Genomic DNA, 11883 nt, shown 5'->3' with positions numbered 1-11883 from the left:
CTGTTTCTCTCTGAAGTGCACATGCCCTATAGCAAAAATCTCTCTCAAATAAACAAACGAACTATTATCTATTGCCGGCTTCTTACCAAGTAGTTCAAGCATGGGGTAAATTACCCACAGTAATACTAAAAAGAGAAGGAAAATGCTGAACTTAAGCACTAGACCAACTCCTGCCTTTGGATGCACATTACAACCATATAGAGAATTTAAAAAACAAAACAACTGCCTGAGTCTAGCTTCATGACAATTAAGTCCGAACCTCTGGAGGTAGGCCTTGGATACCAGTATTTTCTTAAAGCATTACAGGTGATTCCAATGCATAGCCATAGATGGGAAAATTATTCCAAACTATAAAAACGTGTCATTGGAAATTTTTTTTTTCTTTCTCCCCCTTTCTCTTTCCTGGAAATAAAGATCTCTCAGCATGCATGCCTTACTCTGATCTGACTGGCTTTCAGTTCCTCTTGGAGCTCTGCCTGAGACAGGCAGTTGGGTGAGTCAGTTGTCTCCCTGTTCCCAAGGAGTAGCTGGAAAAGGTCCACTGGGAAACTAAAAGGAAGGAAGGAAAGTGGATCAGATCCCAGGGACAGCAGGATTGTTCTGTTGGGGCTGCTGACTCATTCAATTGGTATTTCCCTTTCCTCCTCTTTTGCCATGAAAATATTTAAATTCTAGAACATCAGAGCACTGAAGGGGTCTAGGTCATGGGCTCATTCAAGGTCATTTGGAGGAGGGATACAGAAGCAGAGCATTGACAGGACAGGGAGGTGTGGTGTTATCTGTGGAAGATATTTTGATCAACTGGACTGGGGAGAAATGTTCACATATTGAAATGTTTACTTTGTAAGCTAAACAATGTGATTGAATGTATATATAAAAAATAATACTGTCCTCCCACTATTTACTTGCCCCTTGGAGACATTTAGAGGACAAGTATGTTAATAACATCTATGGGATGGGGACTGGTGAAGAATGATCTCAAGTATTCTGGGTACCACCAGAAGGAAGGCATCAGGTCCAGAATTAATTTCAGACATCTTCAGAAGAATGCATGTATTTTAATCAGGAGTGGGAAACATACTGACCTTAAATACTGTGTTGGATGATGAACTAATGAAAGCATTTGACACAATCCATCACTGTGTCTTTCTTAAAGCCATCTTCTTAGTGACAGAACACATTCCTGGTTCTGCCTTTCTAAATAATGATTCCTTCATGCCTTTTATTATTTCTCTCTCCTCTTACACTATCCTCACATGTTTCTTAGAAGCCATTGAAGCATCCCTGCAGAGCTACAGAGCTCTCAGGACAGCTTGAAACCGGATCCAGCTTTACACCCTCACTTTACAGAAGTGGAAACTGAGGTCCAAAGGGGGTGAGTAATGTCCAAAGTTACAGAGCCAAGTAGTGACACAGTCAGTGATAGAATCCAGGTCTCCAGACTGCCAGCTGCATTCACTCCTCAGTTTACCTTTGGACTTGGAAGGAAATCACCAGAGGGTGCTGTTAATCTATTTGAAGCTCTTTTCTTTCCAAACTGCTAAATCCTTGGTATTGAAATTATGGTTCAAGGACAGCAGCACAGGCATCACCTAAAAGTTTGTTGAAAATGTAGAATCTGAGACCTCCCCAAGACCTACTAAATGAACTGGATTATGCATTTTAGCAAGTCTGTCAGGTGATCCTAACACATTAAAACATGAGAAGCACTTTTCTAAATCACCATTTAGGTGTTCATTTGTGCATAGATACAAGTATTTACTTAACACACACTGTGTAACTTAGGATGATAGGCACTGAGGTTATTCTACCAGAAAAAAATGAAACAAAACAAATGACATTTTTTTTTTTTAAGATTTTGCTATAGAGAATATACACTTGCCAGAGAGGGGCAGAGAGAGTGAGAGACAGAGAAATAGAGAAAGTGATGAATCACCTCCTAGGGGGATGGCCATGCCACAATCCTTTCTCCTCTATTCTCCTCTCAGATGCATGCATATGTGCCCAGCATTGATTTTCTTTTCTTTTCTTTCCTTTCTTTCTTTTTTTAAAGAGTTATTTCATTTAACTTTATTTCTTTAAATTTGACTAGAGAAGGACAGAGTGAGAGAGAGAGGGAGAGAGAGAAAGAAAGTGAGAAAGCAAGTCTGGGACTTGAACCGTGGTCGGCCATGTGGGAGTCCAACGCCCTTAACCACCATGCCATCTGCTGGCTCCTGGACATCCAATGGGCATGCCTCAATCCCTTCTCCTCCATTCTCCTCTCAGGATCTTGGGCATGCACGCACACGCGCCCGTTGTGAGTTTTAAGCCACCGGGTCTGGGATGCAAACCATGGTCGACTACATGGGAGTTGAGCGACATAGTCATTACGTTAACTGCTGGTCCCAACACAGCACTTTTGAGCGGATTGTCTTCTGGTTTTTTTTGGGAGAGGTTTTTGCTATAGGGCGCATGCGCTCACCAGAAAGACAGAAAGCAAGAAATCACTGCCCCCCAACCAGCGGGGATGGCCACACTGCAATCCCTTTCTCCTCCATTCTCCTCTCGGGATCTTGGGCATGCACACACCCGTGCCCGGCATGAGTTTAAGCCAACAGGTCCTGGACAACATGGCCATTACACCAACTGCTGGTCTCAAGATCAAGATAGTCTTTAAATAATCCATATCAGAATCAGCAGATGGCACAATGGTTACGTCGCTGGACTCCCATGTAGTTGACCGTGGTTCAGTTCCAGATTCAGCGGCTTAAAATTCATGCCGGGCATGTGTGCATACACACCTAAAATCCAGAAAGGAAAATGGAAAAGAAGGGATTGTGGTGTGGCTATTCCCCCCGGGGGTTGGGGAGTGGGTAGATTTCTTGCTTTCTGTTTCTCTCTGAAGTGCACATGCCCTATAGCAAAAATCTCTCTCAAATAAACAAACGAACTATTATCTATTGCCGGCTTCTTACCAAGTAGTTCAAGCATGGGGTAAATTACCCACAGTAATACTAAAAAGAGAAGGAAAATGCTGAACTTAAGCACTAGACCAACTCCTGCCTTTGGATGCACATTACAACCATATAGAGAATTTAAAAAACAAAACAACTGCCTGAGTCTAGCTTCATGACAATTAAGTCCGAACCTCTGGAGGTAGGCCTTGGATACCAGTATTTTCTTAAAGCATTACAGGTGATTCCAATGCATAGCCATAGATGGGAAAATTATTCCAAACTATAAAAACGTGTCATTGGAAATTTTTTTTTTCTTTCTCCCCCTTTCTCTTTCCTGGAAATAAAGATCTCTCAGCATGCATGCCTTACTCTGATCTGACTGGCTTTCAGTTCCTCTTGGAGCTCTGCCTGAGACAGGCAGTTGGGTGAGTCAGTTGTCTCCCTGTTCCCAAGGAGTAGCTGGAAAAGGTCCACTGGGAAACTAAAAGGAAGGAAGGAAAGTGGATCAGATCCCAGGGACAGCAGGATTGTTCTGTTGGGGCTGCTGACTCATTCAATTGGTATTTCCCTTTCCTCCTCTTTTGCCATGAAAATATTTAAATTCTAGAACATCAGAGCACTGAAGGGGTCTAGGTCATGGGCTCATTCAAGGTCATTTGGAGGAGGGATACAGAAGCAGAGCATTGACAGGACAGGGAGGTGTGGTGTTATCTGTGGAAGATATTTTGATCAACTGGACTGGGGAGAAATGTTCACATATTGAAATGTTTACTTTGTAAGCTAAACAATGTGATTGAATGTATATATAAAAAATAATACTGTCCTCCCACTATTTACTTGCCCCTTGGAGACATTTAGAGGACAAGTATGTTAATAACATCTATGGGATGGGGACTGGTGAAGAATGATCTCAAGTATTCTGGGTACCACCAGAAGGAAGGCATCAGGTCCAGAATTAATTTCAGACATCTTCAGAAGAATGCATGTATTTTAATCAGGAGTGGGAAACATACTGACCTTAAATACTGTGTTGGATGATGAACTAATGAAAGCATTTGACACAATCCATCACTGTGTCTTTCTTAAAGCCATCTTCTTAGTGACAGAACACATTCCTGGTTCTGCCTTTCTAAATAATGATTCCTTCATGCCTTTTATTATTTCTCTCTCCTCTTACACTATCCTCACATGTTTCTTAGAAGCCATTGAAGCATCCCTGCAGAGCTACAGAGCTCTCAGGACAGCTTGAAACCGGATCCAGCTTTACACCCTCACTTTACAGAAGTGGAAACTGAGGTCCAAAGGGGGTGAGTAATGTCCAAAGTTACAGAGCCAAGTAGTGACACAGTCAGTGATAGAATCCAGGTCTCCAGACTGCCAGCTGCATTCACTCCTCAGTTTACCTTTGGACTTGGAAGGAAATCACCAGAGGGTGCTGTTAATCTATTTGAAGCTCTTTTCTTTCCAAACTGCTAAATCCTTGGTATTGAAATTATGGTTCAAGGACAGCAGCACAGGCATCACCTAAAAGTTTGTTGAAAATGTAGAATCTGAGACCTCCCCAAGACCTACTAAATGAACTGGATTATGCATTTTAGCAAGTCTGTCAGGTGATCCTAACACATTAAAACATGAGAAGCACTTTTCTAAATCACCATTTAGGTGTTCATTTGTGCATAGATACAAGTATTTACTTAACACACACTGTGTAACTTAGGATGATAGGCACTGAGGTTATTCTACCAGAAAAAAATGAAACAAAACAAATGACATTTTTTTTTTTTAAGATTTTGCTATAGAGAATATACACTTGCCAGAGAGGGGCAGAGAGAGTGAGAGACAGAGAAATAGAGAAAGTGATGAATCACCTCCTAGGGGGATGGCCATGCCACAATCCTTTCTCCTCTATTCTCCTCTCAGATGCATGCATATGTGCCCAGCATTGATTTTCTTTTCTTTTCTTTCCTTTCTTTCTTTTTTTAAAGAGTTATTTCATTTAACTTTATTTCTTTAAATTTGACTAGAGAAGGACAGAGTGAGAGAGAGAGGGAGAGAGAGAAAGAAAGTGAGAAAGCAAGTCTGGGACTTGAACCGTGGTCGGCCATGTGGGAGTCCAACGCCCTTAACCACCATGCCATCTGCTGGCTCCTGGACATCCAGCATTGATTTTCAAGCCACTGGATCTGGGACTTGAACCTCATGGTTGGCCATATGGGATCCAGCTGTCTTAACCTCCATACCAGCTGCTGGTCTAGAACTTGTTTTAATAATTAAAATCTTAGAAATAATAGCAAAGTAAAATATGTAGTTGGATACCAGTCCTGTCTTGTGACTATGATGGCCTAATTTACATAGCAAAGTAATTTTAGTCTTAAGTATTATAATAACATATGATAAAAATAAAAAATCTAATGCTCATCATCCTGATGTCAAGTGGATATGTGAATTTCCAATGTTTCCAAACCATCCCTCATCACAACCCAAAATCTCTGCTTGAATCAAAACCACAATCTAGGATTGACTCTGCAATCCAAATATTGAAAACCAATTTCGTCATTACAAAATGGTTGGCACAGAATAACTACTACTCTAGTAGTTGTTGCATCCTTCTCAATTTCCTTGATATTCTTGGTAGTGTCAAAAAAATAATTTCTGGTGTGAATTTGGGAACCAGCAGTTAGTGTAATGGCTATGTCGCTGGACTCCCAAGTAGTTGACCGTGGTTCGCGTCCTGGACCTGGTGGCTTAAAACTCACGCCGGGCGCGTGTGTATGCATGCCCAAGATCCCGAGAGGAGAATGGAGGAGAAGGGATTGCGGTGTGACCATCCCCCCGGGGGGTGGTTTCTCACTTTCTGTCTCATGTCTCTCTCTGTCTGTCTGGTGAGCGCACACACCCTATAGTGAAAACCTCTAAAAAAAAATGTTGGTTAAAAAAAAATAATTTCTGGTGTGAATTTAAGTTATTCTAGAGCACACCTGATGTCTTCTGCTTTCCTTTTCCGTTCTCTTATTGAGTTTTGCATCAGTTGGTCTTTCCTAAGCATACACACAGGGAAACACAAGACCTGTGAACCTGAAAGCAAGGGGTCTTCCTTTGGTATAAAGAGAGCATTCACTTCATCCCAGGTGTCCCAGTTCTGTTCTCTGCTCTGATACTGTTTCTGTGTGCTCATATAACACAGCATTTGTAAAGTCCTGGCTAATGAACCTAACTGCTGATTGTAAATATGATCTAGTCTGACAGAACTCATGGAAAGGAAAGACTTTGTATAAATATAGTTGGGGTGAAAGGCAATCCATGTAGGAAACAGTAATCAATACAAGTCAGAAATGCAACAAAGTAACCAAATGAGGAACAAAGACGGTATGTATTGCTAATACTCAAAGGAGATACCCAGGCAGGGAGGGGGGGGGGAATTGTCCTCTCCCTGAAGAGTGGCTTTCTTCACTTATTCATTTTCATTTGTGGCCACTTCACAGTTCCCAAGATGAAACTATAGAGAATAACTACTATCTTTCATAGTCACAACCCGGTATTCTCATGAGGAAAAAATAATTGCTCTGGTTTAGTTCAAGTGCCCATCTCTGCTCAAATTAGCTATGGCCATGATCTGTCAACAAATACCTCACTGCTGAGGGAAGCCATGCTCTAAACCCATCTCCTGACTCCCAAAATATTCAGACAAGAAGCCATTTTAAAGCTGAGGTGTGTCCTGATGTGTTCAGGGAAGCCATGCTCTAAATCTATCTCCTAGACCCCCTAAATATTCAGACAAGAAGCCATTTTATTTACTTATTTTTTTTTTTTTGGCTTAGGGTAAGAGTTAGGGTTTAGGATTAGTGTTAGGGTTAAGTTAGTGTTAGGTTAAACGTTTTTGTTTGGGTTAATGGTTAGAGTTCTGGTTATGATTAGGTTAGGGTTTAGGGCGAGGCTTAGGTTTAGAGATTTCAATAGGATTAAGGTTAGGTTTAGGGTTAGGGTTAGGGTTATGTTTAGGGTTAAGTTAAAGTTATGTTAGAGTTAAGTTAAAATTTAGGGTTAGGGTTCGAAATGGGGTTAGGTTTAGAGTTAGGGTTAGGTTAGTGTTTGCATTACACTTGGGTTAGAGTTAGGGTTAGGTTTAGGTTTGATGTTAGGTTAGGTTAGGTTTTCGAGCTCGGGTTAGGATTAGAGTTAATGTTTTGTTTAAGGGTTGGTTTAGGTTAGGGTTTAGGGTTAGGGTTAAGGTTACGTTATGGTTTTGGCTTAGGGTAAGGGTAAGTTAGGGTTTAGAGTTAGGTTTAGGTTAAAGTTAGGGTTTAGAATTAGTGTTAGGGTTAGGTTAGTGTTAGGTTCAACGTTTTGGTTTAGGTTATGATTAGGGTTCTTGTTATGATTAGGTTAGGGTTTAGGGCGAGGGTTAGGTTTAGGAATTTCAATAGGATTAGGGTTAGGGTTAGGTTTAGGTTTGAGATTAGGGTGAGGTTTAGGGTTAGGCTAGGCTTTAGAGCATGGGTTAGGATTAGGGTTAGGTTTTTGCTAAGGTTTGGGCTAGGTTATGGATTACGGGTAGGATTAGGGTGAGGTTAGGTTTAGGGTTAGGTTAGTGTTTAGTGTTAGGGTTAGAGATGGAATTAGATTAGGGTTTAGGGTTAGGGTTAGGGTTAGGGTTAGGGTTAGGATTAGGGTTAGGGTTAGGTTAAAATTTAGGGTTAGGGATGGAAATGGGGTAGGTTTAGAGTTAGGGTTAGGGTTATACTTTAAGGAGAGTGCTAGGGTTAGGTTAAAATTTAGGGTTAGGGATGGAAATGGGGTAGGTTTAGAGTTAGGGTTATGGTTAAGTTATGGTATAAGGCTCGGGATAGGATTAGAGTTAGTGTTTTCATTAGGTTTAGGGTCATGTTTAGAATTTGGTTTACTGTTAACTTTAGGATTAGGTTAGGATTAGGGTTACACTTAGGGTTAGAGTTAGAGTTAGGTTGAGGGTTGATGTTAGGGTTTGTTTTTGGATTAGGTTATGGTTTAGAGCTCAGGTTAGGGTTAGGGTTAGGGTTAACGTTTTGTTTAAGGATTGGGTTAGGTTAGGGTTTAGGGTTAGGTTTAGTGTTACCTTTGGGTTTTGGCTTAGAGTTAGGGTTTAGGGTTAGGTTTAGGGTTAAGTTAGGGTTTAGAATTACTGTTAGGGTTAAGTTAGTGTTAGGTTAAATGTTTTGTTTTGAGTTATGGTCAGGGTTCTGGTTATGATTAGGTTAGGGTTTAGGGCGAGGGTTAGGTTTAGGGATTTCAGTAGGATTAAGGTTAGGGTTAGTTTCAGGGTTGAGATTATGGTGAGGTTTAGGGTTAGGCTAGGCTTTAGAGTGCAGGATAGGATTAGGGTTCGGGTTTTTGTTAAGGTTTGGTCTAGGTTATGGATTAGGGGTAGGGTTAGTGCTAGGTTAGGTTTAGGGTTAGAGTTGGGGTTAGATTAAGGGTTACGCTTAGGGTTAGGGTAAGGTTAAGTTTAGAGATAAGGTTTTACTGTTAGAAGTAGTGTTAGGTTTGGGTTAGGTTAGGTTTAGTGTTAGATTTAGGGACTGGGTTATATTTAGGGTTAGGGTTAGGTTAAGATTTAGGGTTAGGGTTGGAAATGGGGTTAGTTTTAGAGTTAGGGTTATGGTTAAGTTATGATATAAGGCTTGGGATAGGATTAGGGTTAGTGTTTTCATTAGGCTTAGGGTAAAATTTAGGATAGCTTTTAGGGTTAGCTTTAGGGTTAGGTTAGATTTAGGGTTATGCTTGGGGTTAGAGTTAGGGTTAGGTTTAGAGTATAAGGATAGTGCTAGGGTTAGGGTAAGGGTTCAGGGAAGCCATGCTCTAAACCCATCTCCTAGACTCCCCAAATATTCAGACAAGAAACCATTTTAAAGCTGAGGTGTGTCCTGGTGTGTTCAGGGAATCCATGCTCTAAACCCATCTCCTAGACTCCCAAAATATTCAGACAAGCACTGTGGAGGGAAGATTTATTTATTTATTTATTTTTGTCACAGAATGAGCAGAAACAACCACAGAGGCACAAGAAACATGAGAAACCAAGAAAATGTCTCTTCCGTAAGGGAAAAGAACAATACCTCATCATCTACAAACAGTAAAGTAGAATTCTTGGAAATGTCTGGTAAAGACTTGAGAATATTAATATTGATGAAAGTAAATGAGATGCAAGAGCTGAGAGATAACGAACTCCAGAAGATGCAGGAGGAAAGAGACAACGAGTTCCAAATGGGGCTATTAGAGATGAAGGCTGCCCTTCAGGAAATCAAAACGTCCCTCGAAAGTATTAAAAGCAGATTAGTTCATGCAGAAAATCGAATCTCACGTGTTGAAGGTAAAACCTCTGATCTAGAAAAAAAACAACCAAAAAAAAAAACCTGAGAAAATAACCCCCAAAATGAGAATACTATATGAGATATACTTGACAGCATTAAGTGTCCAAACATTTGGATAATTGGTATCCCAGAAGGTGAGGAACCTAATAAAGGCATTGTTAATCTCTTCCATGAAATCTTGGAAGAAAACTTTCCAAATCCAAATATCCAGACCTAAGACATACAAAGGACCCCTAATAGAATCAACCCAGGAAGATCTTCTCCAAGGTACATCATAGCCAGACTGGTCAAATCTACAAAGACAAGATACTAAAATTGGCAAGAGAGGAGTAGATTCCTCATGGCTCTTGTGAACTAGGCAGGAGAGGTGAGGCCTACAGGAGAAGGTTCCTCATGGTTCCTGCGAACTAGGTATTCCAGGGTACACGAGAAATGAAGATTTTCTACTGATAATTCAGCCTCCAGCAAACAAGCTAGCATGGTAGGGAGCCCCTCTGGCTTTCTATCTCTGTCTCGGTGTCTCTGTCTCTGTCTCCCCCAACTTCTGTCTTCTCATTTTTTTTTTTTTGGAGAGGTTTTTGCTATAGGGCGTGTGCCAGACAGAGAGAGACAGAGAGACAGAAAGCGAGAAATCACCCCCCAGGGAGGATGGCCACCCTGCAATCCCTTCTCCTCCATTCTCCTCTTGGGATCTTGGGCACGCATGCACACTCGCCCAGTGTGAGTTTTAAGCCACCGGGTCTGGGACATGAACCACAGTCGACTACGTGTGAGTCCAGTGACATAGCCAATATGCTAACTGCTGGTCCCTGTCTTCTCATTTTTTTGTAATTTTCCCTTTTTATGATTTTTTAAAGGGAAAGTTTTTCTCTTGCTCTCAGCTCCACCTTTTGTCTTGTTAATATTCCCCTCTGGACTTCCTACCCAGGCAGGAGAGGCAAGGCCTTCAGAAGATTCCTCCTGGTTCCTGCGAACTAGGTATTCCAGGGTACATGAGAAATGATTTTCTACTGATAATTCAGCCTCCAGCAAACAAGCTAGTGTGGTAGGGAGCCCCTCTGGCCTTCTATCTCTGTCTCCGTGTCACCAAAAAAAAAAAACCTGAGAAAATAACCCCCAAAATGAGAATACTATATGAGATATACTTGACAGCATTAAGTGTCCAAACATTTGGATAATTGGTATCCCAGAAGGTGAGGAACCTAATAAAGGCATTGTTAATCTCTTCCATGAAATCTTGGAAGAAAACTTTCCAAATCCAAATATCCAGACCTAAGACATACAAAGGACCCCTAATAGAATCAACCCAGGAAGATCTTCTCCAAGGTACATCATAGCCAGACTGGTCAAATCTACAAAGACAAGATACTAAAATTGGCAAGAGAGGAGTAGATTCCTCATGGCTCTTGTGAACTAGGCAGGAGAGGTGAGGCCTACAGGAGAAGGTTCCTCATGGTTCCTGCGAACTAGGTATTCCAGGGTACACGAGAAATGAAGATTTTCTACTGATAATTCAGCCTCCAGCAAACAAGCTAGTGTGGTAGGGAGCCCCTCTGGCCTTCTATCTCTGTCTCCGTGTCTCTGTCTCCCCCAGCTTCTGTCTTCTCATTTTTTTTGTGACTTTTTAAAAAAAGAGAAACAGTAATTACAATTTTGTTTGTTTGTTTTTTTTTTGTCTTTTTTCCCCCTCTTTTTTGTTGTTGTTTCTCTCTCTCTTTTTCTTTTTTTTTTTTATCTCTCCACTCTCCAATATCCATTTAATGTGTTTCTAGATAAATCTAAGGGCACTGTAGCTAAACATCCAAATACTATTAGGGTTAAAATATTCCTCAATATCTACTGAATCTGCTGCATCAGTGATCACAACAGAACAGCAAAGAGATTCTAGATCACCTCTTTCTGCTTGCTCCTTAACATTCAGACTGAACTTCAAAAATTAGAAGGAAACACACCATCCATCAGATGATAAGAAATCACCGCAGGACCACAAGAAATATGGGAAAGCAAGAAAATACCTCTCCTCCAAAGGAAAAGAATAACTCTTCTTCATCTACAAGCAGTTCAGTGAAAATCATGGAAATGTCTGATAAAGAATTTAGAGCATTCATAATGGCAAAGCTAATGGAGATGGAAGAGAAGAGAGACAATGAACTGCAGAAGAGAAAGGAGAAAGAAGCTGACGAGTTCCAGGAGGTGAGGAAATTCTCTAAAAGAGGAATTACACACTTTATGAAAGACTCAAATGAAACTGTTAGAGATGAAGTCTATAATACAGGAAGTCAAAGTCTCCCTTGAAAGTATTAAAAGCAGACTAGATCACACAGAAGATATAATCTCAGATATAGAAGAGAAAATTGCTGGCCTATAAAAATCCACCATGAAGACTGAGAAAATGGCCGAAAAATTTGAGAATAATATACAAGAAGTACTAGATACCATCAGACCTCCAAATATCCAGATAATTGGCATTCCAGAAGGTGAAGAGACCCATAAGGGCATTGATAATCTATTCCATGAAATCCTGCAAGAAAACTTTCCAAACCTAGAGAGGCACTCAAAGATCCAGTCCCAAGAAATACAAAGGACCCCAAATAGAATCA

The sequence above is a fragment of the Tupaia chinensis genome, unplaced genomic scaffold (genome assembly GCF_000334495.1).
Source record: "Tupaia chinensis unplaced genomic scaffold, TupChi_1.0 Scaffold147534_1, whole genome shotgun sequence".
NCBI lineage: Eukaryota > Metazoa > Chordata > Mammalia > Scandentia > Tupaiidae > Tupaia > Tupaia belangeri.
The sequence above is the reverse complement of the archived record's forward strand: the minus strand, read 5'-3'. Positions refer to the sequence as shown.